The sequence below is a fragment of the Heptranchias perlo genome, chromosome 31 (assembly GCF_035084215.1).
Source record: "Heptranchias perlo isolate sHepPer1 chromosome 31, sHepPer1.hap1, whole genome shotgun sequence".
Classification (NCBI taxonomy): domain Eukaryota; kingdom Metazoa; phylum Chordata; class Chondrichthyes; order Hexanchiformes; family Hexanchidae; genus Heptranchias; species Heptranchias perlo.
The window spans coordinates 9,533,517-9,559,033 of NC_090355.1; the positions used below are offsets into that span (position 1 = coordinate 9,533,517).

Here is a 25,517-nt window from a genome sequence, read left to right on the forward strand (position 1 = left end):
GAATTTTCTGTTTGCCTAGTGCCAAGTATGTGCCTTAAACCCAACACCAGATGAACAATTTGAGGAAACTTTTTTTGTTTCAGATTTCTAGCGCTTGTAGTATTTTGCTTCTTAGTTTGCATTAACCTTGTCTCATTGCATTTCACAAGAGATGTTCCCATGATCGCAGCACCACGGGATCCAACATCTTCCACAGAATATTTGATCACCTCTATCCATGCTTACCCAAATGGTGTTCATTCCCCTTATTAACCAAATGGTTATTCAACTCTTTATCAATGAGTTTTAATGATGCAACGTTCAACGTTCTGCTAGTGTTGGGGGAATTCTTCTCTCCGGTCATAAATGATGGCTGTTAATAAAAAGCCCTGGTTAGACCATATCTGGACTATTGTGTATAGTTCTGGGCACCACACCTTAAAAAAGATATATTGGCCTTGGAAGGAATGCAGCGCAAATTCACCAAAATGTTACCAGGAGTCCAAGAGTTAAAATTATGAAGTGAGAGGACATAAATTTGGCTTGTGTTCCCTGGAAAATAGAAGGTTAAGGGGTGATTTGATTGAGGTTTCTGGGATTTTGAAAAGGATTGATTGGGTAGATAGAGAGAAACATTTTCCAGTGGTGGGGTAGTCTAAGACAAGGGGACATGACCTTAAAATCAGAGCCAGACCATTCACACAAAGGGTGGTAGAAGTGTGGAACACTCTCCCACAAAAATTGCATTAGTTGCCCTGAGAAGGTAGTGATGGGCCTTTTTGAAACAATGTAGTCCTTGCGGTGATTGATGGTACGGATAGGGAATTCCAGGATATTGACCCAGCAACGATGAAGGAATGAGGCCAAGTGTCCAAGTAGGGATGGTCTTTACTATTGATTGTTATCCACGACTGATTTTCCACTCAGTTTAACCAGTGTAGCATCCATTTGTCTTTTATATTTGAGGTTTAAATGCGATGCAGTTAACAGTCTCATTTTGCTTTTCACCACAGTAAGCTTGTAAATGGTTCTCGACCTTTTCCAAATTTGCAGGATTATTTCAGATGGAAATTTTTAAAATTTTAATTTAATGAATTGTTTCTGTCACCAAATATTTACGAAAGCCAGGATTTTTATTCCATTGCAGACTGTATTTTTAATTATAAAGTAATTTAGGGATTTGTAATAATGAAGGGATTTTTTTTTAAACAATTGGTGGATTATTTTTTTTTGAGAAATTGTGTAAAACCATCCTGATGGTTTAGAATTTGATGAAATATTAAAATTCCCCAGCGATGTAATCTTCCAATCATTTCCTAATTCCCTCAAATGGGATTCTTGTATGTGCAGAAGTCCTCGAGTCGCTGATATGTACATTCAATTTTAAACACTGCATTATTTGCCTGAATTAATGAATTCACATCCATTTCTGAGCAGTTCAGGGGCAGTCTAATTCAATCATAAGTCAAAGTATTATGCTCTCCCCAGCTGCGCCGATGGGATGGCAAATACACCACTAGATGTAGTTAATGAAAGAAAGAACTTGCATTTATATTGTGCCTTTCCTGACCTCAGGACGTCCCAAAGCGCTTTACAGACAATGAAGTACTTTTGAAGTGTGGTCACTGTTGTAACGTAGGAAACGTGGCAACCTAATTGCACACAGCAAGGTCCCTCAAACAGCAATCAGATAATCTGTTTGTGATGTTGGCTGAGGGATAAATCTTGACCATGACGCAGAGTATCGCACAAGGCCATAATTGACCTCGGCCTCCCACTCCTGATTACCCTCTGGCGACGCCTGCCGGAAGTGCACAGACGTGGATCTCAGGCGAGGAGAAGATTGAACTCTGGTCTGATAACTTTGTACGGGGCCCCCGCAAGCCAATGCTGCTCCTGGCCTCTCCTAATGAAAGAAGACTGGAAGCTGAACGAGGAACCTATTCACATTTTTATGAAGGGGGTAAGGAAGTTCCTTCCAGTGTAAAATAAAAAGGATTAGCTCAGGGATCTGACATTAACTCAACTCACACATAATAAAAGCAGAAAACTGATTTACATCGAGTTACATCGAAACTACAGCACAGAAATAGGCCATTCAGCGCAACTGGTCTATGTTGGCGTTTATGCTCCACGCAAACCTCCTCCCTCCCTACTTCATCTAACCCTGTCAGGATATCCTTCTATTCCTTTTTTCCTGATGTGCCTATCTTGCTTCCCCTTAAATGCATCAATGCTATTCGCCTCAACTGCTCCTTGTGGTAGCGCGTCCCACTTTTTTACCATTCTTTGAGTAAAGAAGTTTTTCATGAATTCCCTATTGGATTTATTAGCGACTATTTTATATTTATATCCTCTAGTTCTGGACTCCCCCATAGAAATATTTTCTCTACGTCTAACCTATCGAACCCTATCATTATCTTAAAGACCTCTATAGGTCACCCGTCAGCCTTCTATTTTCTAGAGAAAAGAGCCCCAGCCTGTTTAGCCTTTCCTGATCAGGATGTCCTCTCAGTTCTGGTATCATCCTTGTGAATCTTTTTTGCACCCTCTCCAATGCCTCTATGTCCTTTCTATAATATGGAGACCAGAACTATGCGCAATACTCCAAGTGTGATCTAACCAAGGTTCGATACCAGCTTAACATAGCTTCTTTCCTTTTCAATTCTATCCCTCTAGAAAGGAACCCTAGTGCTTGATTTGCCTTTTTTTATGACCATATTAACCTGCATAACCACTTTTAGTCATTTGTGTATCTGTACCCCAAGATCCCGTTGCTCCTCTATCCCGTTTAGACTCTTATTATCCAAGCAATATGTGGCCTCCTTATTCTTACTCCAAAATGCACCACCTCACACTTGTCTATATTGAAATTCAGTTGCCAATTACACGCCCATTCTGCAAGTTTATTAATGTCCTCTAGCATTTTGCCTCATTCTTCCTTTATATTAACTATACCCCCAATTTGGGTCATCCGCAAATTTTGAAATTGTACTTCTGATTCCTGAATTCAAATTGTTAATGTAAATTATGAACAACAGTGGTCCCAGCACCGATTCTTGTGGAACACCACTTCCCATCTTTTGCCAATCTGAGTAGCGACCCTTAACCCTATTCTGTTTTCTGTTTTATAGCCAACTTGCTATCCATTCTGCTACCTGCCCCCGACTCCAAATGCTCTGACCTTAGCCATGAGTCTACAACGCGGTACCTTATCGAAGGTCTTTTGAAAATCCAAATATATTACATCTACTACATTACCCTTGTCTACTCTCTCTGTTACTTCTCAATAAGGTTGGTTAAGCATACTTTCCCTTCTGAAATCCATGCTGACTACTTATTATATTTTTATTCTCTAGATGTCTTTCTGTCACATTGCATTATGTGAGATTGCCAGGCTGTTTTCTAATTCCTTGGTAGTCCAGAGCACTAAAGACCTACGTTCCCTAAAGTTCCCAGTAGTGTGTGTTGTGTTGTAGGTGCTTGGTGGTCCAGAGTAACAAGGGAGTCTGTTGTCTTCTCATGCAGCAGCTTTTCATTGTATTTCAAATTACCTGTCCTTCAGATGCAATGTTAAACAGAGGTTCTCTCTGGTTGCTCAGATGGATGTTAAATATCCCATGGCATGTCCAGGTATCCTGACCAAAATTCCTCCACAATCTCAAAAAAGCAGCTAAACTGGCTATTTATCTCATGCCTGGTTGTTGGATGTTGCTGGTGCAAAATGGTCACCGTGTTTGCCTGCAAAACAGCAGCCAATATACTTTAAAAGTATTCATTATGTGAATTGATTTGATCTGTTTCAACGTGATAAGATACCATGTAAGTGCAAGTATTATTTATTGCTCTCAATCCAAATTCCTGCAAAATCCCAAAACCCTTTGAAATTCAAACGCCATCCTCACAAATTAATACATGATTCGGCTGCAATGTATTTTGCAATACGGCTTTCAGTGAAAGAAAATAGTAAATTCAAAAGCACTTACACTTTTCAATGATTCAGTAGATATTGTTAACAGATTCAGTCAGGATTATAAAATGAAAGCACTCTTTGCTCATTTGGTGACTGAATGTTCCCCCATGATGACACAGTTCACAGATGCTGCCATCCAAAACCCCAAAATAACATCAAATGCAAGCTTGCCATCTGCCATTGTGTTTTTATTAAAATTTTAGATTGTATGTTCGCATAGCAATACAAATGAGCAATATCTGTAGCAGTGCAGTATCTTTATCGTTGACAGGATTCTTAATTTCACCAGTATTTAAAATAATAACTTCATTTAATTTTAAAAGTAAGTGTTTGCATGAATGCAATTATTTTCTTGAATAGCTTTTGGCTAAACTGTGATCTCAGTGTTAAAGGAAAACTCCAGCTCCCTGTTCGAAATCGTGCTTGTTCCTTACTTGTCCATCAGTGAAAGAAATCACTTATCTGGGAGACATCGCAGGGAGATCTGTTCTGACGAAAGGTCATCAACCCGAAACGTTAACTCTGTTTCTTTCTCCACAGATCCTGCCTGACGTGCTGAGCATTTCCAGCATTTTCTGTTTTTATTTCAGATTTCCAGCATCCACAGTATTTTGCTTTTGGTCGCAGGGCTATCTGTCCATTTGATAGAGATGATGTGACCTTCTCCTTGATGCCACAGCTTAGAATACTGTCCTGTTGTTTTCAGCATTTTTTTTTTAAAAAAGGTAAATTTGCCTGTCTTTTTTCTCCCCCTGCGTTATTTTCTCCCTCGGTCTCTCGGGCAACTCGCACACCCCGAGAAAGCGAATGGGTGAGCCGGCAACATTCTGAGATTGTTGCCAATGCCAAGTTGAATCAGCCACAAGAAGAACACGCCAGATTGGCTGTCCTGGTGCTCTTTTCCTGGAAAGTGTGTGGCCTCTGCTCGGCTCATCCCGACTGCAATATAGCCGAGGTTAGAAACTCAGTGGAATGGGCAGTGCACCTGAAGCCTTGGTGATTTTTCTGATGCCATCGGTGTTTAATAGCATTGCAGCTGCATTATTGGACAGAGACGCCTTCGCCTCGATTTTCCACCTTGGCAGCAATGGCGCCCGTCTCCGACGTGGCGGGTTTCTGCCCGTCGCAAAGATGTGCCCCTGACCCTGGCTGATTTTACAGCCTCGGTCAATAGCATAATTTTGTCAGGATCGCTGGTCACCAACATGGAGTTTGCTGGGAATAGATTGTGGAGAATGACTGTGGCAGACCTCGTAATGTCAGTGTTGTTGGTATAAAGGTCCAGGAAACCTTTTCGAATGTGGCTGCAAAGTCTATGCAGTCAAACACTCAGCAATCAATTGCATCGGCATTTGGTCCATTGATATTTTAAATGTACCCTGTGCTCCACTGGACACCAGGGGCCAATAACTGTCCCTTCTGACCAGCGGTGGTAAGGTGTAAATGATGGGCAATACATTGGATAGTATATTATTATAATACATGAGCCCATATATGAGTGGGCATATAGTGTGCTCCCCTAACACTTATAACAAGTGATCTGGGAATGGCAGGGGCGAATGGGTGCTGGCACATCAGTGCCCATTGCATTTGTCGCACCCACCCATTCCAGTCGTGCTGACAAATTGGCAGCTGTGATCTAACCGGACTGGTTTTTGATCTTTTCAACTGAAATATTTTCAAGTTTAAACATTTAAATGTTAATTTTGGGGATAATTCAGGTGATGTTTTCAAGTCTTGGATCATGCTGACAGAACTCGGGCAGTGCACCTTATCTGATACGTGCACCTCCTTGTTTTGGCGAACTGCAGCAGTTTTTAGAGGGGGATTCGATCGGGTTACTCAAGGACAATGGTCTGTACTTCATACCAATAGAACAGTGTTCCTCTTTGCTGTTTAGATATTTATGTATTCTCACCATGAGACTCAAACCTTGACATTGGACTTCACACCAACCAGCCTGCACCACAGTTTCTGAATTCTGATCTCCACACTTAGCGACAGCAACTGAATCTTAAGTTTGGGAAATGGGAAGTAGGTCTTAAAGTCCTGTGGACTTTTGCCCCTTGCAATTGCAAGGTAAGGAAGGTGGTAATGGGACAGGTTAAGAAACAAAAGATTGATCAGGAGCAGCTTGCACCATCATCCCTTCTTTCATTCAATCACTCATGCCCTCTACCCTATCACAGACCTTCCTTTTTGTTCTTTCCTCCCCTCTCCTCCCTTTTCCTGGCTCTGTACTTGCTCAAAAACTTTAACTCTTTTAACATCTTCAAATTCTGATGAAAGGTCTTTGACCTGAAACGTTAACTCTGTTTCTTTCTCCACAGATGTTGCCTGACTTGCTGAGCTTCTCCAGAATTTTCTGTTTTTATTTCAGATTTCCAGCATCCGCAGTATTTTGCTCTTTATAAAACAGTGGTTCGGCCGCAGTTGGAGCATTGTGTCCAATTCTGGGCACCGCACTTTAGGAAGGATGTGAAGGCCTCAGAGAGGGTGCAGAAAAGATTTACTGGCATTGTCCCAAGGATTAGGGACTTCAGTTACGTGGATAGACTGGAGAAGCTGGGGTTGTTCTCCTTAGAGCAGAGAAGGTTGAGTGGAGATATGATAGAAGTGTTCAAAATCATGAAGGGTTTAGACAAAATAAATAAAGAGGAACTGTTCCCATTGGCAGAAGGGCCGAGAATGAGAGGACACAGATTTACGGTGATTGGCAAAAGAACCAAAGACGACATGAGGAAAAACCTTTTTACGCAGTGAGTAGTTATGATCTGGAATGCGCTGCCTGAAAGGGTGGTGGAAGCAGATTCAATCGTGGCTTTCAAAAAGGTATTGGATAAATACTTGAAGTGAAAAATTTTGCAGGGCTACGGAGAAAGAGCGAGGGAATGGGACTAACTGGATTGCTCTTACAAAGAACTGGCATGGGCTCGATGGGCCTAATGACCTCATTCTGTGCTATTACCATTCTATGATTCTATGAGCACACCCAACGTGAAGAACATCTCTTCCGCCAATGGGAACAGTTCCTCTTTATTTATTTTATCTAAACCCTTCATGATTTTGAACACTTCTATCATATCTCCACTCAACCTTTTCTGCTCTAAGGAGAACAACCCCAGCTTCTCCAGTCTATCCACGTAGCTGAAGTCCCTCATCCCCAGAACCATGCTGGTAAATCTTTTCTGTACCTTCTCTGAGGCCTTCACATCCTTCCTAAAGTGTGGTGCCCAGAATTGGACACAATACTCCAGTTGTGGCCGAACCAGTGTATTATCCAGGTGGTTAGGCTGGAACTGTTGGCATTGCTAGTGTTACTGGTGAAGGAATACCATCTGTGCTTGGGGCACTTTCCCTTCACTGTCATGGTTGATTGTGCATGTCTGAATTACACAATGACATCGAGATCTCAATGCCAGATTTATAACCTGATAGGAGATTGCTGTTTGAAAGTATAGTGGAAGAAGTCTTAATCCATAAGGGCTATTTCTGGCCATCGTATGATGGTGAATTCACCTCAGAGATATCAGAACTGCCACAAAAGGCTTTTGTAGGAACTGGTCTTTTTGAAGCAAGAATTTATTCTCACTCAGCAACAAATATTTTCTCTGTTTTGGCCCAGGCTTCTGTCATATGTTTGACACCAGGGTTAGAATAAAATCTCAAGCTTAAGAGACCTGAACAAATACCTCGAGAATGAAACATTCGAAATAGATGCCATGCTCATTATCATGCGGGTAACGTGTTTGACAGCCGTTCATTTCAAAGTTATTGCTTGCAGTTAGCCAACAGTGACTGCAACAGATATTGTCCTGTTTTAAAGTAGCAGGCAACTGTGAAGCAGAGAAAAAGGATAAGTCATATAGTCAGCAGCCATTAGATGTAAGTGGAGACCTTGTACTGAAGCAGTTGCATTGATGAACAATCTTCCAGATAATATCAGGAGTAGATCAATGTTACTTAGCCTCAAATAGTGCAGGCATTCACTCACCAATTCTGGGACAGGAATAAGTCACAGTAACCTAGCATTGTTGTTGGAACTAGGTTTTGGACAGAGCAAGGAAGTATCTTAATTCCAGAAAACTGAACCAATAAACTTGAAGCTCAGCTTTGAGTGCTTGAATCTGATCACAGTAAACTATGTATGAACTCTCTGACCTATGGCCATTTTTGACATCTTGCTTGCTTATGATTATATCTCTTTGTTAGAAATTTTGACAGTAACTATTCTCCCATGTTTGGTGTCACCCATGAGTGGTCCTCACATTCCCTACGATCTGTTGTGTTCTTCCAGTGCCTGATATCTAGTTAAATGATAGTGTGACCTGGGGTTTGTAACAATAGACTCTTTTTTTGTGTACTGGATACTAGGATCTTGCATGTGCCACCATACACATTCACCTGTCTTTTCTGGAAGGCAGACTAAAAAACACCATCTCGTGAGACAAAACCGATTGTAAACCAACAAACTGGTTTATTTTACATGAAATATATGAATAAACAGCTGGCTCCTGACTTCCTGTATTGCAGGCCATCCATGTTCATATCTTAGCCTGGAGTCAGTATCTCTCTCTCCCTCACTTCCTCATCTCCACCCTCTCCCTTGCTCCCCCCTCTCCCTTGCTCCCCCCTCTCCCTTGCTCCCCCCTCTCCCTCGCTGCCCCCTCTCCTTCGCTGCCCCCTCTCCTTCGCTGCCCCCTCTCCTTCGCTGCCCCCTCTCCTTCGCTGCCCCCTCTCCTTCGCTGCCCCCTCTCCTTCGCTGCCCCCTCTCCTTCGCTGCCCCCTCTCCTTCGCTGCCCCCTCGCCTTCGCTGCCCCCTCGCCTTCGCTGCCCCCTCTCCTTCGCTCCCCCCTCTCCTTCGCTGCCCCCTCTCCTTCGCTGCCCCCTCTCCTTCGCTGCCCCCTCTCCTTCGCTGCCCCCTCTCCTTCGCTGCCCCCTCTCCTTCGCTGCCCCCTCTCCTTCGCTGCCCCCTCTCCTTCGCTGCCCCCTCTCCTTCGCTGCCCCCTCTCCTTCGCTGCCCCCTCTCCTTCGCTGCCCCCTCTCCTTCGCTCCCCCCTCTCCTTCGCTCCCCCCTCTCCTTCGCAGCCCCCCTCTCCTTCGCTGCCCCCTCTCCGTCGCTCCCCCCTCTCCCTCCCCTCCTACGCCTCTCTCGGCACCTCCCCCCTCTCTCCCTGCACTCACACTTATGTTCTGTCTCACTCTAATGCAGATTAGAGAGAGAGAGACTGATTGAGACCTCTGTCTCTCAGTGTCTCAGACTGCCACTCCAGAAGGAGAGAGTGAAAAGAAACTGTCCTCTGACCCTTCCCTCTGTCTGTGTGTGGAAGGGTGAATTGCTGAGCTGTCAATGAAATGCCACTCTCCTATTGTGGAATCACATGGCACCTGGATTGTCTGTTCAGTTAAGCTGCCTGCCAGGGTCTATTGAGTGAAAACTCCTTCTACCATCAGGGTGCAAACTGCTATGCAATATGCCCGACCACATCCCATTGTCTCAAAAATAACATAACATGCAAAATACATAAACTCTACACCTAATCATTCCAATTAACATACTGAGTGGCTTGTCTATCTGTGGGACCCTTGTAAACTGAACCTGACCTTATATGAGTAACATGAAAGCCATGTGATATTCTGTGCTTACTTCAGCCTTCGATGGATCTGCTGATTTTTCAAAGAGGCAGTACTTTTCTGTGGGTGACCCATGGTATGTGCAATTTAAGGTAAAGAGGATCAAACATAGGTTCTTTGATGAAAATATATACCACAGACTCTCTGCACTGGTTCTATTAGCCATAACGCAGGGAAGTGTAAAGGTTGTAAGATGCTTTCGTTCTACTCAGATCCATGCTGTGGTATACCTGTATTTGTAAATGACTATTTTATTCATTTACCACATACAGGGCCACCTCTTTGAGATATGTCACTGCCCACTCACATATAACAAAAGTTTTGGTGCAAACCTGCTCATAATTAAGAGAACCTTGACTTCTACATCATTAGGTCAGGTTAAAAAAATGTAATTTTCATTTCCAGGGACGTCTGACCATTGGTACAGTTTTTGTACCCGGAATTGGCTTGTCAGATGAGGCGAGTGAGGTACTGCCTCACCGAGAAATTTGTGCGTGTGAGAGAGGGTAGCCTGAATCGCTGCAGGCAGCAGATCGAGCCGCGGGTGAACGGGGTGGAGGTGAGCTGTCGGCCCATGCTTCACATCGTGGTGGTGGGATTCCACGAGAAGGCCTGCCATTTGAGCAGTGGGCCGGCTCGAAGCTGAAACTGTGGGTGGGGATGGGAAAGGGAGAGAGGGGGAAGTCTGGGCTTTGAGATTAGAAGGAGGAAGGGAGGTTTACGATGTGCATATTGGGAAGAGTGAGTTGAAGAAAAGGAGCTGGCTTTTCCAAAGTGATTATCGGCTTCCTCTTTCCCCTCCACACCCATTCCATCTGTGCACTGGTTCCCTTTCATGCTCCTTTGCTTGACCTAGAATCATGGAAAATTTACGGCACAGAAGGGGGCCATTCAGCCCATCATGTCTGCGCCAGCTGAGAAACGACCTTGCTTTCTTCTTATAATGACTGATTGCTATGGACAAGATAATAAAACACGTTATGCATGTGCTAAGGGCCCTTTGCCATGGTAACACACTGGCTTGGTTACAACTGTACCTCACCTGTCAAAAAGGTCACCAACCATCACTGTTTCTATGTTCGGAAAAGCTTAGCACTCTTCAGTCTGCCTTACTGCCCCTTGACAAGTCCATATGGATGTCGTCTGTTGCAATTCTTATTTACCAGAGAATGTGCACAAAAGGCTTGAGGGTAGAGCTTTGTGGTCCATGAAAATGGATATTTTTGAATATAGGAAAAAAAGACATTTGAACTTCATGGCAGATCACTGCAAAAAAAATGGCTGTCTGCTCGAACATTCAATAACATTTATTTGACTTCCCATCTGCTTGAAAATGGTTAAATTGTGTCCATGATGATTATTATTTACTCACTTGCTGAGGTGTCGTAATCAGTGGTGCCAAATCTTGATGAAGTCATAACTCCTTTGGCAATAATTGTCCTCACATAAGGACTTTTTTTTTATTAACTAGGGATAAAGATAGCTAAATTATATCACAAGCCATTTATCATTATTTTAACAATTGGGTATACCACAGCATGGAATTCAGAATTTAACAAAACTGAACAAAAATTAAGTGTCCTATTGGGCTGCTGGTAAAAGAACTGGCCAATGTGATAGTAAGTTCAGGAAGGCCCTAAGTTTAACTCCCATTCTGTGTTGAGTTAGCTGATCTCAACTGGGACAGCTTTAGGCATTGGCACAATTGACCTCAGCATGTATGAGTTAGGGAAGAGAAAAATAAAGGCAGGGGTCCCAATCTGCATCAGTGTCCCGTGTTGGAAGGTGCACGTGTTGGATGACAAATGAGGACAGAGTAAGTCCGGGCTGTCTCGCCCCCCCGCCCCCCCCCAATCCCACGGTTGAATAGGCTGTCAGCATTCACTGTTCAATCTCACACGTGTACCATCACTTGAGCGAAGAACAGTACCCATAGAACTCTATCCTAGCAGATGTCAGCCTTGGCTTCCTGGTAGTAAGGGCGCCTCTGAGTTAGAAGATTGTAGGCACAAGCCCCACTCCAGAGACTTGAACACATAATCAAGGCTGACATTTCAGTGCAGTACTGAGGGAGTTTTTCAGATGAGATGTTAAACCAAGGCCTTGTCTGCTCTCTCAGGTGGACGTAAAAAATCCCATGGTCCCTGTCGAAGAAGAACAAGTGAGTTCTCCCCGGTGTCCCGGCCAATATTTATCCCTCAACCAACATAACTAAAACAGATGATCTAGTCATTATCAAATTGCTGTTTGTGGGACCTTGCTGTGTGCAAATTGGCTGCCGCGTTTCCTACATTACAACAATGACTATACTTCAAAAGTACATCATTGGCTGTAAAGCGCTCTGGGATGTCCTGAGGTCGTGAGACATGCTATATAAATGTAACTCTTTCTTTCCTTCCTTCCCTCCCTCCCATCTTTTCTTCCTCCCTCCCTGAGGTTGTGAAAGGTGCTATATAAATCCAAATTAGTCTGTTCTTTCTTAGCAAAAGTGGAGAGCAGGGAGAAGAAACAAATAAACACACACACACACACACACACACACACACATACAAAAAGACCCAATTCTGTTTTTCTTTGGTTGGATGTGTGTTTTCTTGTGACCTTGAATGATTTCACAGTGCCCAGAGTAAATTATATGTGATTGCAGTCATAAAGTGGTGTCTTCAGCACCAATTTTGTGCTGTTGATTGAGTGCAGGACCCAATTTCTGATTGAAACCGCCAAAGGCTGTGACCTGGTCTCAAAATATAATGGACTCGGACCTGATACTGTAACTCCCATCACTTCACAGCGCTCACTGTCCCACATTCCAATTGTTCATTGCTTCAACATGACAGGAAAACGATTTATTTTTCAAATGTTTAGGAAGCACGCCATCATCAACCTGAGAGTTTCTTGGATGTCTGATCCATTCACTCTCCTGCACTGAGAACATACCGCTGGCTGGTCAGATCTCGAAGTGCTCTCTGTCTCTTGTTTTATGTCTTGTCTTGAATCAGCTTTCAGCAAAAAGAAAAATGGCATTGACTCTTAACAAACAGCTTTTGCTGTCTTACATCATGATTTGAAGCATTTCCTTGTACAGGAACTCTACCTCTTAAATGTGCTGGCATGGGCAGGTAAATGATGAGAATTTAACGGGCCAGTTATTCTGCAGTCTCTGTGTTAATGCATTGTACTTTTCACATCACATTGATGCAGGAATGGTAGTTTACTGTGGTTTTATCTGACTGATTGTGAGAAACTATGTAATTAAATTATCAAGGAATATAAAAAGAAATAGTAAAGTATTCTACAGATACATAAATAACAAAAGTAAAATCAGGATAGGGTTAAGGCCACTAAGGGATACACACGATAAACTCACAGGTAATGACAGCGAAATGGCAGAAATATGAATTCATTACTTCGCCTTAGTATTTATCAGGGAGGCTAACATGATGGGCATGACATTAGAAGAAGAGATCAAAAAAGAGATAAAGACATTTAAGATAAAAAGGAGGGAGATAATAAACTAATCAAACTTAGAGAGGATAAAACTCCTGGTCCAGATGGATTGCATCCGCGCATATTAAAAGAAGTTAGGGAAGAGATAGCAGAGGCACTATTACATATATATAAAAATTCATTAGAAAAGGGAATATTGTCAAAGGACTGGTGGACAACTAATGTGATTCCTATATTTAAAAAGAGAGATAGAACCAGTCCATGGAACTATAGACCAAATAGCTTAACGTCAGTGGTAGGAAAGATAATGTAATCCTTACTGAAAGATGTAATAGAAAAACATCTAGAAACTGAAAATATAAAGAGGAATAGTCAGCGCGGATTTCAAAAGGGAAGGTCATTCTTGACCAACCTTACATCTTCAAAGAATTCAACAACAGAAAGAGTAGACAAGGATAATGCAGTGGATATAATCTAATTGGATTTTCGAAAGGCCTTCAATAAGGTACCACATAGTAGACTAAGGTCAGAGCATGTGGAGTCAGGGGACAAGTAGCAAAATGGATAGCAAGCTGGTTACAAAACAGAAAACAGAGAGTAGGGGTTAAAGGTAGTTCCTCAGACTGGCAAAAGGTGGGAAGTGGTGTTCCACAAGGATCGGTGCTGGGACCTCTGTTGTTCACCATTTACATAAAGGATTTGGACTTGGGAATCGAAAGTACAATTTCAAAATTTGCAAACGACACCAAAAAGGTGTTAATACCGAGGAGGACTGCGACAAAATACAGGAAGACATTAATAAACTTGCAGAATTGGTGTGTAATTGGCAAATGAATTTCAATATAGATAAGTGTGAGGTATTACATTTTGGTAGGAAAAATAAAGGGGGCAGATACTGCTTGGATAATAGTCTAAATGGGTAGAGGAGCAGAGGGATTTGGGGGTAAGGATACACAAATCAATAAAAGTAGCGACACAGATTAACAAAGCCATTAAAAAAAGCAAGCCAAGCACTAGGGTTCATTTCTAGTGGGATTGAATTGAAAAGCAGAGCGGTGATGGTAAACTTGTATAGAACCTTGGTTACACCTCACTTGGAGTACTGTGCACAGTTCTGGTCTCCATATTATAAAAAGGATATAAAGGCACTGGAGAAAAATGATTTACTTGGATGAAACCAGAAATGAGAGGTAAAAGCTATAAGGAAAGATAGAGCAGGCTGGGGCTCTTTTCTCTAGAAAAGAGAAGACTGAGGGGTGTCTGGACAGAGATCTTTAAGATTATGAAAGGGCTTGATAGGGTAAACGTAGAGAAGATGTTTCCACTTGCGAGGGAGATCAGAACTGGGGCCATTAATATAACATAGTCACAAATAAATCCAATGGGAAATTCAGGAGAAACTTCTTACCCAGAGAGTGCTTAGCATATGGAACTCGTTAATACAAGGAGTAGTTGAGGCAACTAGCATAGATGCATTTAAGGGGAAGCTAGATAAACACATGAGGGAGAAAGGAATAGAAGGATATGTTGATGGGGTGAGATGAAGAAGGGTGGGAGGAGGCTCGTGTGGAACATAACCACTGGCATGGATCTATTGGTCTGAATGGCCTGTTTCTGTGCTGTACATTCTTGTTGACTTTTCACCAATGTGAAAAGTTTCTCCAGCATCTTGAGCAGAGACCTCTGATTAAGCACCGATGTGTGGGGCTTTGCATCGCTCAAATGCACAGTAGTCTCAAACCAGCGGTGTCACTTGGTGCCGCTGGCTTGCACTACACTGGAACAAGCCTCTGTGACAAACTGACCTGCAGGCCTAAAGGGGCCATTAATACTTTTACACCCCCCTCGTGGAGTCACGCTTACAAAATTGTCAGTCGTTAAAAGGGCAAATTTCTGTTCAATTGTATCTTGGAACTTTCCTTGAAAAAGGCAAGGAATTATTAACTTTTTTCCTTTCTGACATTTTTGAGATGGAATTAAGATGAGATTTCATTTGTGCCAAGGCTGACACTAAATGCAGGCTCTTAGTTTAAGGAAAACATAATTTCGTTGGGTAGCACAGTGATTGAGTTAGATCTGCTCTGGCCACCTTTTACCCGATCTAATACTGGAAAAGTGCCAGGCTGGGGGATAGAATCATGGCTTGAATCTGATTTGTGCCTTGTTCTTGATGAAAGTTTATTAAAAACCTTAATAAGTGATGCCTTCGTAATGCAGCGACAGAGGGTAAAAAAATAACTTAAATTTTAAAAAATCAGACTTTTTGTTGTTCAGTGGAACTGTCCATTTAAAAGCCCAACTCTCTGATCCAAAACTGCACATGTGGCAACCTTATTCACATCATTGAATAACAGTTATGAGGTAATCGAAATGCATTTTTGTTACGGTTTCGCTTCTGTTATACTAGAATTCTGTCAGGGTACTGAGGAATAATGACCTCATTTAGAGCCAGTAAATCTAACGGCCCATTGCCTCCCTGTCTGTGCAACAAAACAAAAGGCAGAGTGTGTCTGAAAATTGTCACTGATACCAGATCAGAAGAACAATGCACTGGCTTCACTCGTCTGCAGTACCCCAACAGTTGAATACTTTGTGATGCTCACTGTTGAGGCAAGCTGATGAAATACAGCTACGTTGACAACACATGGGAGGGGCTGCTGGGATACATATATCGGGAGAAAATTGGGAGTTTGTGTGTCCAAGTAAACATAATGTTAACAAAATGTAGTTCAAGGTGATCTTAGACAAGGCCGAGAAGAAAGTTACGGGTAAGGTGAAAATTGACCCAGAGTGGTTTCATTCAGGTTCAAAATAAGAGAGATATAAGAATATGGTTTAAACTCAGCATAATCAAGTCTCCCATCTCACATAGCGTCCAGTCATTTAGCAAGAGAGCGATGCTGGGGGAGACAAAGTTGCTGTCTCTCTGTGAATAAAAGCAATGTGTAAGTGTGAGGTTACGTGGTACGGTTGATCTGAAGTTGTTTGACACGGAGTCAGCATGGGGGGATGGGATAATTCACGACTAGGAGATAAGACCAGAGGTGCATACATGCAATCCCAACAGCCGAACAGTATAAAGATAGGGCACTCTGCACCCAAAAGTTAGAGCTCTCAGGGCAGTCGGAAGTCCATAGCCGACTTAGACGAGAAGAGCATTTGGCTCAGATAGGTATGTGATGCTGACAAGATGAGAATGTTAGATAAGGCCATGTGAGGTCACCAGGGGCTGTTGGAGATTAAGATTGAAAGACTGAAATGAAACAACGCAATGCTGACATTGAGAAGAGGACATCTACCCTTTCGAACCATGCCTGGTGGGAAACAGTATAGAACGTAGGGCAACACATTGGGCTGGAATTCTCTCACCGATTTTAGTGTTTGTGTAGTATAGTCAATATTTAAAAGCTGAATATGCAAATGGATGTATTGCGCTACCGAGCCGTGAACTAAGGATGGGACAGGAATGTGAGCCTGAAGGATTTCCCCTGTGGGGCTCAGAAGAAGGGCATGTAAGAAAAGCATTATACCAGCTTTCGAAATAATATTGTTAACCTTGTTAGGGAAAAACATTATGTCAGTTTTCCCTGTGAACAAAGGCTTTCTGTCTATCCAAAACAAGCTTTTTATGGCCTTGTGCAGAGAGGGCCTCTTTGAGCAGCTGGTGTCATACCCATCTCCTGTTCATAACATGGGTAAAGGGAGTTATCCATACTTTGGTAATAGCACGAGATGCTTTGGACAGAGATAAGAGTTCTTGATAACTCGGAGACAACTAATCATAAGGGAGGCCAATTATGTCAGGTAATCTGTTATCTGAGATGTCCAGGGAGTCTTTCGACACAAAGACCCTGAGCAGGGTAAGGCGGGGGGTGGGGGGTTCGAGTAATGCGAATAACAAATGTTTAAAGACTGAGTCACAGCTTGGAGACAGAGAAAGCTATTGATGTTTGCATACGGCCCATACAGAGCTAATGTGCTTAAAAACATATATAAGTTGAGTACATGTTTGTATTGATTAGAATATTCTCTGAGCGGATGGACAGCTCGATAGTACAGGGACCTTGTGGGTTTGATCCACCCAGAAGTCTTGTCGTGTAAAACTTTTGTCAGATTGTGTTCATCCTATTAGTATGTTTAATTGTACTCTTGTATTTTAACATATTTAGTACTCATAAGTTACTTATTATAACTTCTTAATAAAGCTATTATACTTTGAAACAAAACACCTTGCAGCTTTTTTGATTAAAGACTAAACCTGTAAAATAGATAACACACAGAAGGAAATATGGTGCAGTGTTCATCTGACTGTATGTATCTTGAACAATGCAAGGAAATAATTCTCCACTAATGGGAACAATTTGATAAAGGTTACATTCTGCTTGCTGCAAGTCTGGTGATGGGTTCTCCTCTATCAACATTAACAAATCTGACGGTTTAATTGCCACTGGAATCTATTCAAATTTACAGTGCATTAGGCAAATTCCAGAAAGACAGCAGTCAGGGATCCAATTACTTGACACTTAAACCAATTTCATGTATAAACCTGTTTCTGATCCTTTGTTAATTTCTCGAGACAGAATGTTTAAGTTAACGATGGCCTTCAGGTGCAAATCGTAAGATATGGCCCACTTCTATTGTGCGCAATTTCTTGGGAGTGACACCAAAATGACCTCTGCACTGTGCTCTTCCTGCACTGGTATTTGTCTCCCTTATCTTGCAGGCCCATTGGAGGCGGATTCTGAAAAGTGAAGAATTTTTTCTCCACTCTTCTCAATCGACCTCCGATGGAGAATAGAGGGACAGGACAACTGTAAAACATTCTTCTTCTCGGAACTTAAAAAATGTGGAGTCAAGGGCCTAGGAAAAGCACTGACCTGGCTTAGTGCTCTCACATTGAAAGCAATTCTTTGTTACGATGAAAATTTGCCGATCCACTGATCCGGTTCAATCATTCAGCAGCATGAACGATGGTCATTTCTTCTAACAGCCTGAAGAAACCATGGGTCTTACGTTGTTGCCAAGTGTTGGACAATCACCATGGACGCTGTCAACTGTGGGAAACCTGCTCATAAGCAGTCAAAAGACACTCATAATGCAGCAATGCCTGTAGATACAGAGGAGGAAGGCCATTGAGCCGATCTGAGCAAATCCAACCAGAACTGTGTGCAGGACGTTAGACACTGGCCTCTCATCTTTGGAGCCTGAGTTCACATCCAGCCCAGACTGATGGAATGCAAGTCTTTGCTCTTAGTGTCCTTGAAGACAAAGTACTTGAGGTGATTTTAACCAAACCACCACTCACACTATAAGCAATGTATCCAAAGAAGACAGGATTGGCATTTTTCTTCCCCGCGAGTACAATCAAAATACAAGTTCTCAGCTCACTACGCGCTGACAAAAAATGGCTAATCGTTGAAGTCTCGTCTCACTGGTTCCCACAACTGACTAGTGCACTCACCTGCCTCATTTCTCCCAAAGGCTGATCAGTGTGCATCCCTCCCTCGCTGCCCCCAACACCTGATCGACGCTCTCTTCTCTCTCGGTACTCCCAATCATCTGCTCCTTTCCCACGGAAATCCTTGCAGATAAATGAAAATGTGGGTAGTGGGAGTAAGAAAGCCTTGTATTTATATTGCGCTTTTCACAACCTCAGGATGTCCCAAAGCGCTTTTCAGCCAATTAAGTACTTTCTGAAATGTAGTCACTGTTGTAATGTAGACAACGTGGCAGCTAATTTGCGCACAGCAAGATCCCACAAACAGCAATGAGATAATGACCAGATAATCTGTTCTAGTTTGTTGGTTGAGGGATAAATATTGGCCAGGGGATAACTTCCCTGCTCTTCTTCGAATAGTGCCATGGGATCTTGGTTCAACTTCTCATCCGAAAGACAGCACCTCCGACAGTGCAGCACTCCCTCAGTACTCTTCACTGCAGTGTCAGCCTGGATTATGCGCTCAAGTCTCTGGAGTGGGACTTGAACCCACAACCTTCTGACTCAGAGTGCTACCAACTGAGCCATAGCTGACACTATCATTAAAGATCATCAAGATTGTACTTTATCAGACTGCACTCCCAAAGTCAGCACTGGGCTTTTATTTTATATGTGAGCAGGTCACAGTGAGTTACTGTTTTGTGAGGAGCATTCTGTCATGTGATGCACCAATCCTGTCCCTTTAAGGCTACAAAGTGTACAGGCACATCCTATGGTTAATTAAAGGCAAGGTTGCTCTGAGCTTGATCCTGAGGTCAATGGCTGGTGTTTTTTTCTGACATAGAAATTTGCAGATATGATTGATGAAACATGTTGGACACGTTTAAAACTTTTATTGTATTGTTGATACCTTTTGGAAAAGAAGTTGTGTTTTATTCCACTTGTGTGGCCCACGCAAGCAGAATAAAACACAAGCGGGGTAATACAACACTTATCCGATAGAATTAAACTCAATTTTGACCAAACTACAGCAGTTTTTGACTAATATTTTGAAGCTTATTACAGGTAAATGATATTATTTAATACAGCACATGTCATGTCTGAATGTGCCCTAGGGAAATAAAATGAGACCTTTTACGAGTAAAATAGCACAAGGAATGATTGCAATCAATAGAAATATTTCTCAAATTATAAGAGGATTTTCACTAATCAACAGACAAAAACATTGAAGGATAATTTCATATTCAGAAGAATCAGTGATCATAATCTGTGACATTGAACTGGGAAAAGGGTTTACCGTGCCATGTGAAGCACTCAATTAATTCAAGTAGTGCTTTGATGCTCATTTCTGTTCATAAGGACTTTAGACTAAATGAAGTTTGCACGTTTAAGTATTTTATAATCTATATCATTTACATTGTTTCTGTCTTTTCCTGCAAATATTTATGAATCTCACTTCAACATTTCTGTTTCTCATTTTCCAGGGTTTTCCTCATTCCTTTTGGAAGTGTCCCTGTCCCCTGCACAGTGCATCATTCCCTGACTGAGAATAGGAACTTACCCGAAAAAGAAAGAACTTGCATTTTCCATTACGCCTTTCACGACCTCAGGATGTTTCAAAGCGCTTTACAGCCAATGAAGCACTTTTGAAGTGTAGCCACTGTTGTAATGTAGGAAACACGGCAGCCAATTTGCGCACAGCAAGATCCCACAAACCGCAATGTGATAATGACCAGATAATCTGTTTCGTTGATGTTGGGTGAGGGATAAATATTGGCCAGGACATCGGGGAGAACTTCCCTTGCTCTTCTTCGAATAGTGTCATGGGATCTTTTATGTCCACTTGAGAGGGCAGACGAGGCTTTACTGATGATGGTACTGCTCTGTATTAGCTAGTGGGTTGTTCCTTGGGACAATTCAATCACCCCATTTCTCCCTCTCTCTGTGAGCAAGTGGCTCCCTCCTAGAGTTGTCACTTTCTGCCAAGTTCAAGACTGAATCGGGCAGGGGTGAACATCATGGTGTGAGTCCTGATGTTTTATTTGCTGTTGATGAAAAGTGGCTGAAAACTTTTAATAGCTAATTCCTCAAGATCATAAGGCTCAGAAGTAGGTGGGGAAATGGATTTCCAATGATTTTTAAACATACTTTTGGAATCAGGTTTGTGTTTTAGATATTTTGTCTGGGCAGCCTGCTCAAGAAAGACGCTGGCTGGTCTTAAATTGGACAGTTGGAAACTCTACCATTTCCCAGACAGAGTGCCTCCCCATCTCTTCTGAAGGAACTGGGATCCAGCTCAATGGACGCCCACTAATACCTGTATATTTTTAACATTTTACCTAGATGGTGGGATGAATTATGAGGAATTTTGAGAAGTAACGTAAAACGAATTGCCCTCATTTGCCATGTATTCAGCGAAGCAAAGCTGTATCAGTGTAATGGCATGTTTTTTTTATTCGTTCATGGGATGTGGGCGTCGCTAGCAAGGCCAGCATTTATTGCCCATCCCTAATTGCCCTCGAGAAGGTGGTGGTGAGCCGCCTTCTTGAACCGCTGCAGTCAGTGTGGTGAAGGTTCTCCCACAGTGCTGTTAGGAAGGGAGTTCCAGGATTTTGACCCAGCGACGATGAAGGAATGGCGATATACTTCCAAGTCGGGATGTTGTGTGACTTGGAGGGGAACGTGCAGGTGGTGTTGTTCCCATGTGCCTGCTGCCCTTGTCCTTCTAGGTGGTAGAGGTCAGGTGTTTGGGAGGTGCTGTCAAAGAAGCCTTGGTGAGTTGCTGCAGTGCATCCTGTGGATGGTACACACTGCAGCCACGGTGCGCCGGTGGTGGAGGGAGTGAATGTTTAGGGTGGTGGATGGGGTGCCAATCAAATGGGCTGCTTTGTCCTGGATGGTGTCGAGCTTCTTAAGTGTTGTTGGAGCTGCACTTATCCAGGCAAGTGCAATCATCCAGGAAGTGTAACGGCTCAGGTACTGGATGAGCAACTCAGTGTCATGAGTTCAAATCCCACTATGGTAAATTGTGAAACTGAATTCAATATATCTATTAATTTGCAAGCTAGCGCCAGAAAAAATAGTGACCATGAAAGCTGGGGGATTGTTGTTTGAAAACCCAATTGGTTCACTGAAGCCCTTTGACGAACTTGCCACCATTACACGTGACTTTAGTCCACATAGTGTGGCTGATTCTCAAGCGGCCAAGCAAGAATCAAGATGAGCAATAAATCTGGCTTTACCAAGGGCAAGAGGTACATGGGAACACCATCATCTCCAAGTTCCCCTTCAAGTCACATACCATCCCGACTTGGACATATATCGCCGTTCTTTCATCATCGCCGGGTCAAAATCCTGGTCAAAACCCCACCTAACAATGTTATGGAAGTACCTTCAGCACTTGGACTGCCATGATGTGGAGATGCCGGTGATGGACTGGGGTTGACAATTGTAAACAATTTTACAACACCAAGTTATAGTCCAGCAATTTTATTTTAAATTCACAAGCTTTCGGAGGCTTCCTCCTTCGTCACCTGACGAAGGAGGAAGCCTCCGAAAGCTTGTGAATTTAAAATAAAATTGCTGGACTATAACTTGGTGTTGTAAAATTGTTTACACTTGGACTGCAGCAGTTTAAGAAGACGGCTCACTACTAAATGCCGTCTTACTAGCGATGCCTATGTCCCTCGAATGAAATTTTAAAGACATATTCCGAGAACAAATTAAATGTAAAGACTGTCATGAGAAAAAAGCCCCAGTTGTTACAGTATAATAAATTATCACAATGTTACCAAATATACTGAATATTGAAAATGGACAAATATAATTGTTATTTTCTGCAGATTTGAAGTATCCAAAGTTTCTTTCCACAAATATATTGCTCTTAAAATGAATACATTCCATAGTCTGCCTCAAAATTATATTTGTCGCTTTGAATCAGGAGATGGTTTGACAGTTTTGACAAGGTAATTGAAAGTAAATTGTTTTGTGGCCTGAAAAGCATGCCTCTGAGAAGGGGTATGCAAAATGAAAATTTCTCTTCGAATTTTTATCAAAGCTAATTATTCCCGTGCAGCAATTTTGGTATGTAAAGTTCAAGAGCTAGTCAAGAGGGGGAAAAGATTTAAGTCCTTATGTTTTGTGGGCTTGTTAAGAAACCCAATCATTTTGGCTGAGCTGTGGTCCTTCTAATTGCGAGCTGAGCTATGCTTTCATGAGCATTGTTACCCCGCTCCTCAGTACCTCACTCAAGTGGCCATTTGTCATGGGTGCTTCTTTACCGTAAATGTTACCAGGCTATTTGTCTATAGAGGGCATCACATTATGTACCATACTGGGCTGTGCAATTACCCACCATGCCATCAGGAGAGCTCATTGAATGGGAGATCTTAAGAGCCAGTCGAAGGTAAAACTAAATCTGCTCGTGTTGTGTGGCCAAGTCTGTGTTTCATCATGAGATGTTCTGACTTGTTTTGGTTGTGGTCTATGGTGTATTGGTCCTAACAACTATTTTTAGACTTAATTATACAATCCTGAAATTCTACACTTGGTGAGCTGCTGATGTTAGCCAATCTATCAACAGGAGATACCCAGTTGTAGGGCAGTCACTATACCAGAGGGAAGGGGGTAACATCCTATATGGGCCACTGTTGTGTATGCCTGGCTGCTGAACTGAAGACCAACATTGGCAGAGGCCTGTGGAGCACGTGGAAGGGGAAGAGAGGGTTAAATTATTAAGACGGGTTGCATCAGCTATTTCCTCTGGTGGGAGAATCAAGAACAAGGGGGCATAATGTTAAAATTGGAACGAGGCAATTCTTGAGTGAAATCAGAAAGCACTTTTACACTCAAAGGGAAGTAGAAATCTGGAACTCACTCCCCTAAAGACTGTGGATGTTGGGACAATTAGAGCTTTCGAGACAGATCGATAGATTTTTATTAGGTAAGGCTATCAAGGGATACAGATCAACCATGATCTAATTGAATGGCAGAGCAGGCTCGAAGAGCTGAATGGCCTACTCCTGTTTCTATGTTCCTAGACCTGTCACATTTCACTCTGTAATACTCACTCATTTAGGTTTAAAAATGTTACCTCTCGTGCTATATGACACTCATTAAAATGAAATAACTCCACTATTTGCCCAATGTTATCATCCCTTTGTCCCAGGAATAATAGATACTCAAAATGATGGAAGCAGAAGCAGATAATTTGTAATCAAGGTTTAAAAAAGAGGATGAGGGAAGAAATTGCCCTGAAAAGCTTAATTCAGTGGAAAGAATGTCAAGTAACATTTGGACGATTCTTCATTCTTTCCAGCAAAGTTGAACAGTAAATTTGAAATCATGTCTTGTCCCATTTGTTGTATTTGTGTTCGAGTTCCATGTATTAATAGATGGCAGTGATATTTGGGGAAGGACAGGGATAGAACAGGCACATAACAAATTAGGCCCAGAGGGACAGGCCACACTGTGGATTGGTGCATGTTTATCAAGTGCTGCAGGGAAAACCAACCTTCCTTAGGCTCCCCTGAAATCTTTCACAGAGTGGGAAGTTCGCAGGTTTGATCTCTTATAAGTGCTCAGCTAGTTGATCTCAGAGAGGGTGCAGTAGTAGCATAACAACTGCTCATCCAAGCCTTCCACATTTGGCAGGGGGGGTGGATACCAGAGCCTGTTCATAACCTGATGAAAGAGTCAAAGTCAAGAAGAGAGGAGGGGAGAAAATTAGAAATAAACTGGTACTTGTTCTTCTTGATATTGTCACTGAAGGCGAAGTCAAAAGAAAAAAGAAAGAATTAAACCATTTCTATCCCTTAAGAAACTCAATTATTAAGAATTATGATGAACTTAAAACATGCTGTGTTTACATTTTTAAACATTTAAACAGTGTTGGTTTATAATATCACTCGTTACTGGCTGGGAAGAGTTATTGTGTCTACAGTGTGAGTGAGCTGACCATGTCCCACACACACTTGAAATAGCTGCCTCGCTGAACCATTCTGAGTAAATGACTTCCTCCATGGATTTATTTAGAATATTACACTGGCACTGCCAACACTGCCGGGCAAATTCGAGCTTTGAGATTTTCAGTCAGGAGCTGTGGCTCTGAGACGTTGACCTGCGCCAGCAACATAGAAGTGGTCACATGGGCTGCAGAGGAGGGCCAAATGGCACAAATATAGTCTTCCCCTCTCCCATATCTTTTCTCTTTCTCTTGTATTTATTTTCTCTCTCTCTTTCTCTTTCTCTCCCCTTACAGCCCATCAGGTTGTATAATTTACAGATGCCTTCTCTTGGAGAACACCAAATTTTGGTTAATGATTCTTAAGATCTTATCCTGATTAGTTACTGCTAATTCAAGGAAATAATCCAGTGAGAGTTGGAGTGAAATAAGAGACAGACCTCATGTATGTCGCACCTTTCATGTCCTTTGAACATCGGATTGAAGGAATTTTATTGTTTTTGCAGGCAAACACAGCAAACTCCAATGAACAGCAAATGCGATGAATAACCATGAAAGTTGGACAGGACAGCTCTGTGCATTTCTTTGTCCATCCTGCTCAACTGATGGGTTAGTTTAGATTACAGACTCGGGCCACGGAGTGGGGCCTGTACCCACAACTTTCTGATTGCAAGGTGAGAGTGCTACCAACTGAGCAAGACCGGCCCTAATGAAGGTAAGACAGGATGAGCAAATCGGAGTGGGAAAATTATTTTTAAAAATTACTTTTCATAAGGCTGAAGTCCTCTTGTTCTAAAATGATTCATTCTGTTCAGCATTCCATTTCAACCTCCTGTTCTCTTTGGTTTATGTAAAGACTATGAATTTGAAGACATGTGGGACTTCTCTTTATTTTCACTGAATTTACCTTGGGAAATGACACTGACTGTGAGATAACATTTCTGTTTTGTAACTTATCAGTAATTTCAGTTCAGTTAGGTGACAAGTCAGTTGGTTGAAATAGATCGATTTTACTGCAGAATCCCAATAGTAATTACTTGGCAGTTGTCTGCGATTCTGTGCATCACTGTACTTTAAGTTCATGA

The 25,517-nt window shown here is 42.3% G+C and overlaps 1 protein-coding gene across 8 annotated transcripts in view; it reads left to right on the top strand.

Moving 5' to 3' along the window:
- The first annotated feature begins 24,809 nt into the window (after positions 1–24,809).
- LOC137300492 (uncharacterized) overlaps positions 24,810–25,517 on the top strand; it is a 418,621-nt gene continuing 417,913 nt past the window's right edge. For 5 of the 8 annotated variants that reach the window (XR_010958108.1, XR_010958109.1, XR_010958110.1 and 2 more), the window contains exon 1: positions 24,819–25,147. The gene's annotated coding sequence lies outside the window, so the exon portion shown is untranslated. Of the gene's footprint in view, positions 25,148–25,517 lie in introns of all 8 variants that reach the window. The other 3 variants (XM_067969571.1, XM_067969570.1, XM_067969572.1) reach the window with 1 other exon arrangement.